The following is a 6,156-nucleotide window of genomic DNA, read 5'->3' as shown; positions in this document are numbered from 1 at the left end:
ATGTTCCCATAGAAAATAATATAAATCCAATAAATCCGTTCCAGACACCCAGAAATGTTAACACTAAACACATTTTAGAGACAATCATTCTAGTTTTACATACAGAAAATGCAAAAATAATCACTAATGACAAATGAATGGAAAACTGAACATTTAAAGTCATCTTTACCTCGTTTTGCTGCAAAACCCCCACCCACAAAACCATCAATGAACAACATAACAAATCAGAGTTGTAGAGAGATACACTGCGGAACAAACACATGGACCGTGCCAAGACAAGGCTGCAAGACCTCCCAATTTTACGGCTCAAGAGAAGACCGTCCTCATTTCAGAGGCATGTAAATGTGACGGGAGTGGCTCCGTCATGCATACACGACTACTCCCGCGTAACTCCGTCAACCCAGCGGTGCGTGGAGGGTGACACTCAGTGTCTCATTTGACATCCGTAACTCTAACCCTAACCCTCACTCTTTTCTGCTTCCGACAACAAAACATAAGCATTCAAACTTACTGTAGCATGTTGACACCATCCACAGTCACACACGGCACACGTCACCACACACCTTAGAAGCTCGTCACTGCCGCCAGCAGCTGTTTTTAAAAATATATATATATATATGAAGCGGCAAGGTCCATGTTTATTGGTTCTAGAACGCTGATATTTAGTTCGATACATTTTTTACATTTTTCAAGTTGTGGTTGCAGCAGAATAATTATTTTGTATTATTGTGTATGAAGATATTTTGTAATTCTTTTTTTAATTTGTATTATTTTGTTAATTTAAGGTTTTGTGGGGGGAGGAGGGTTTCAACAAAACTAGGTAAATGTGATGTTAAATGTTCACTTGTCCATTCATTTTCATTAGTGATTATTTTTGCAGCATTTTCTGCATGTAAAACTAGAATGATTGTCTATAAAATGTGCTTTGTTTTAACATTTTTGGGTGTCTGGAACGGATTTACTGGATTTACATGATTTTCTATGGGAACATTTGCTTTGGTTAGAGTCCGTTTTGGTTTGAGTCGGGCTTTCTGGAAGAGATTAATGATGCTAACCAAGGCACCGCTGTACTATTTCAAGTATTTTGCTGTATTTTCCTCATTTTAAGCATTAGTGGAACTTTCTTCCTGGGTGCATTGATTTCACATAGCAACACAGAAAGGAACGCTACACCTAGCGTCAAAAACAAAAACACAGCAGCAGCGGCGGCAACTCGAATATGTAGCGTTACCTTTCGCTAGTGGCCTGAGGCATTGTGAGCGAGTGTGTGCTGGAGCTAGTCGCTAGCGGGCTAGTAGCTAACCGGTGTGGTGTGGCGAGGTGTATATACTGTAGGTATTGTGTAAAAGTTGTTTACCAAACAAATACACACATTAGCACATAGTATCAGCATTTGGCAGCAAATATGAGCACCCGAAGCACTTCACAGCAAAGTGAAGCCATTATTCATTCACTCCTCACTCACACACTGGTGATGCTAAACTACATCTGTAGTTACACCTGCCGTGGGGTAGACTGACAGAAACGTGGCTGCCAGTTCACGCCTACGGCCTCTCCGGCCACCGCCAAACATTCATCCAGCGGTGTGGGCAGCAAGGTGGGGAAGGGTCTTGTCCAGGGACACAACAACAGTGACTGGGTGGAGGGAGCGACGAGCAAACTGGCAACCTTCCAGTTTCTGGACAACCTCCTGAGCCACTTAGGAATACAGATTTTTTCAAAACATATTTTGTGTTTTGGCATCTCCGTTTTTGAGCGGCAAATGTGCATTTTTGGAACTATCTGTATTCGTGAAGCGTAAAAGGACTGTGAATGGATGTTTTATGGCGGTACACTTGATGACCGAGATGAAGACGACAGGGTGCTCCAGTACGACGGAGTATTGGGGCCGCATTGAAAAAAAAATAAATCTGAGATTTGGAGAATAAAGTCGTAAATTTTTGAGAATAATGTCAGAAATTTACAAGATAAAAAGTCAGGCAAGCTTTTATTTACGACGTGGCAGCAAAACACAGCAGTTGAGGATTTAGCATTTAGATTAGCATGGCTAGCCCTTCTCACTCCCACCTTCCTTGCCCCGCCCCCTCCACACACCCAAGGTCACACAAGTGCCCCCTTTTCATAGCTGACTCAGCCAATGCCTTCCTTTTAACATAAACTTACCACTTTTTCCTCGTAAATGTCAGACTTGATTCTTGTACATTTACGACTTTATTGTCGTAAATGTACAACTTTTTTTCTCGTAAATGTATTACTTGATTCTTGCAAAGTATACAACTTTCTTCTTATAAGTGTACAGCTTTTTTTAACGTAAATTTATTATTTTCTTTTTTACATTTTAGACTTTATTCTCGTAAATTTACAGCTTTTTCTCCTAAATGTATTTTATTTTTCTCATAAGTGTATTACTTTTCTGGTAATTATAAATTGATTACATTTTCCTCATAAATTGACTTTAGTCTCGTAAATGCAAGACATTTTTTTAATCGTAAATTAATGACTTTATTCTTGGAAATGTATTTGTTTTTCTAGTATATTTATGACTTTTTCTGAAAAATTTACGACTTTAATCCCGTACAGTTAAAAACAATTCTCGTAAATTTACGACTATATTCTTGCAAATTTATGACTTTTTTGTTGTAAATGTACAACTTTTTTTCTTGTAAATGTATTACTTTATTCTTGCAAAATGTACGACTTTTTTTCTCATAAATGTAAAAAAAAATGTTCACATGAATTTATATATTTTTTTCGTACATTTACCACTTTATTCTCCTAAGTGTACAACTTTTTTTCCTAAATGTATTACTTTTTTCTCATAAATGTACGACTTTTTTCTCGTAAATGTATTACTATTTTTCGTAAATGTACAACTTTTTTCTCATAAATGTATGACTTCAATCTTGTACATTTATGACTTTACTCTCTTAAATTTATGACTTTTTCGCATAAATCTATGACTTTAATCTCGTACATTTACCATTTTTTTCTCATAAATGTACAACTTTTATTAACGTAATTTTATTGATTTATTTTTTACATTTTAGACTTTATTCTCGTAAATGTAAAACTTCTTTCCAGTAAATTTCTGACTTTAATCTCGTACATTTACAATTTTTTTCTCGTAAATTTACTACTACATTCTTGCAAATGTATGGCTTTATTGTCGTAAATTTGTCGTTATGTTTTTTTCTCATAAACTTCAATCTTGTACACTTATGACTTCAATTTATGACTCTTAAATTTGTGACTTTTTCGAAAAGCGTAAAAACAAGGGGAATCTAGGAAACGTCACCTGCCCTGTCCGGTATCCAGGTATTTATGTATTTATGGCGTACGTATGTCCGGTATCCAGGTATTTATGCATTTATGGCGTACGTATGTCCGGTATCCAGGTATTTATGTATTTATGGCGTACGTAAATCCGGTATCCAGGTATTTATGTATTTATGGCGTACGTATGTCCGGTATCCAGGTATTTATGCATTTATGGCGTACGTATGTCCGGTATCCAGGTATTTATGTATTTATGGCGTACGTATGTCCGGTATCCAGGTATTTATGTATTTATGGCATACGTATGTCCAGTATCCAGGTATTTATGTATTTATGGCGTACGTATGTCCGGTATCCAGGTATTTATGTATTTATGGCGTACGTATGTCCGTTATCCAGGTAGTTATGCATTTATGGCGTACGTATGTCCGGTATCCAGGTAGTTATGTATTTATGGCGTACGTATGTCCGGTATCCAGGTATTTATGTATTTATGGCGTACGTATGTCCGGTATCCAGGTATTTATGTATTTATGGCGTACGTATGTCCGGTATCCAGGTATTTATGCATTTATGGCGTACGTATGTCCGGTATCCAGGTATTTATGCATTTATGGCGTACGTATGCGTGCGTGACATGCTGTACGGCGGCTGATGCCGTTGTGTGCACGTGCGTCGTCAAGGTCAAAAGAAATCTCCGGGCCGGAGCCTCCGTGTTGTGACACGAGTCTCCACACGTCATGCGTGCCTTTGTGTGCTCCTGCAAAAGCGACTCTGTGAGGAACAAGTCACTGACTAATGGCCCCGCAGGCAGTCCGAGTCATTCTGTGGGAAGAAGCGGGAAGCACGTAGAGTGCGTGCGATTGATGCGACGGCTAATAACGTTCAACATTGACAACAAACTTTTTCCCCAAGCTTTTCTTTGCGCCGCTCCACGCAGCGCCGAGCTTCCCGGGCGGCCAGTAGCGCCCGCTCGGGCCTGGCTCGACCCGCCTCATTTGGGCCCGGGTGCTAATCCCCGCGGCTGTCAAAGGACCCCGCACTGAACTCATCCTGCAACACAGGAAAACGCTCTAATTGGGGGATTTTCTCCATCATTAATTTCCGACAAGCAGCCACCAAACCCCCTCCTCCCCCCTCCTCCCCACCACCCCTCCTCCCCTTCTCCCACACTTTTGTCCTGCCTAATCTCTCCCGCTACATGTTTCATTTCTCCCACCTTCTCATCCTCGTAGTCTTCTCTTTTGGCTTTTCCTGCCTCAAATACCACGCCACAAAAAGAGTCTTGCAAGAACAAAGTGGGACATTTGCATTTACGAGAAATAAAGTCGGAAATTTGCAAGAATAAAGTGGGACATTTCCGTGAAACAACATCGTAAATTCACGAGAAAAAAAGTAGTGCATTTATTATGAGAAAAAAGTCACACGTTTACGAGAAAAAGTTGTAAACTCATGAGAATAAAGTCGTACATGTACAAGAAATAGATAGATTTTGGTGAAAAAAAGTTGTACAATTACGAGAAAAAAGTTGGCAATTTTGCAAGAATAAAGTAAGAAATTTACGAGAATAAAGTCATAAATTTACGATAAAAATGTTTTGCATTTACGAGACTAAAGTTTTCAATTTATGAGAAAAAAGTAAGACATTAATGACAAAAAATCATACATTTACGCAAAAAAGTAATACATTTATGACAAAAAAGCAATACATGGAGGAGAAAAAACGACTTTATTCTCGTAAATGTACGAAAAAAAGAAATAAATTTGCGTGAAAAAAAGTTGTACATTTATGAGAAAAAAAGTTGTGAATTTTGCAAGAATAAAGTAATACATTTACTTCCGCATACGTACACCAGACGGACACCTTATGGGCTTTTATACCTCTGATGGTTCCAAAAGGAGCACTTGGCAAATATTTCATACAACGTTTTCATTGTATCTGATTGGACAACAATGATTACAAATTCAACATGTATATGTATGTAGATATGTATGTATGTACAGTATGTATATACCTGTGTGTATGTATGTATGTATGTATTCAAGATTCAAGATTGAAGAGTTTTATTGTCATGTGCATAGTAAAACAGCAGTTCTACTATGCAATGAAATTCTTATTCTGTTCATTCTCCCAAGAAAAGAAAGAAAACACAAGAAAAAGAATAAGAACATAAGAAACATAAATACCAATAAATTAAGCAACAACAACAGAAGAGACATTAATACAAATAAATAAATAATACAAACAAACAAATAAATAAATAAAGTGCTATGAGTGTGTGCGTGTGTTGCGTGGGCGTGTGTGAGTGCTTCGTTGAGGAGCCTGATGGCCTGTGGGTAAAAGCTGTTTGCCAGCCTTGTGGTCCTGGACTTCAAACTCCTGTAGCGTCTGCCTGACGGTAGGAGTGTGAATAATGAGTGTTGTGGATGTGTGCTGTCCTTGATGAGGTTGTGTGTTCTTCGTAGGACTCTAGATTTATAAATGTCTTGCAGTGAGGGGAGGGCTACCCCAACAATGTTCTGTGAGGTCTTGATCACCCGCTGGAGTGCCTTCCTATCACGTGTTGTACAGTTACCGTACCAAACAGTGATGGAGGCGGTAAGGACACTTTCCATAGTGCATCTGTAGAAGCAACTCAGGATTGTGGTGGACATGCTGTATGTATGTATGTATGTATATATATATGTATGTATGTATATATATGTATGTATATATATGTATGTATGTATGTATATGTATATATGTATGTATGTATATATATATGTATGTATATATATATGTATGTATATATATGTATGTATATATATATATATGTATGTATATGTGTATGTATATATACAGGTATATGTATGTACCTGTGTGTGTGTATATATATATAT

This window comes from Dunckerocampus dactyliophorus, chromosome 10 (genome assembly GCF_027744805.1).
Source record: "Dunckerocampus dactyliophorus isolate RoL2022-P2 chromosome 10, RoL_Ddac_1.1, whole genome shotgun sequence".
In the NCBI taxonomy this organism is placed as follows: Eukaryota; Metazoa; Chordata; class Actinopteri; order Syngnathiformes; family Syngnathidae; genus Dunckerocampus; species Dunckerocampus dactyliophorus.
This window is presented reverse-complemented; position numbering follows the sequence as displayed.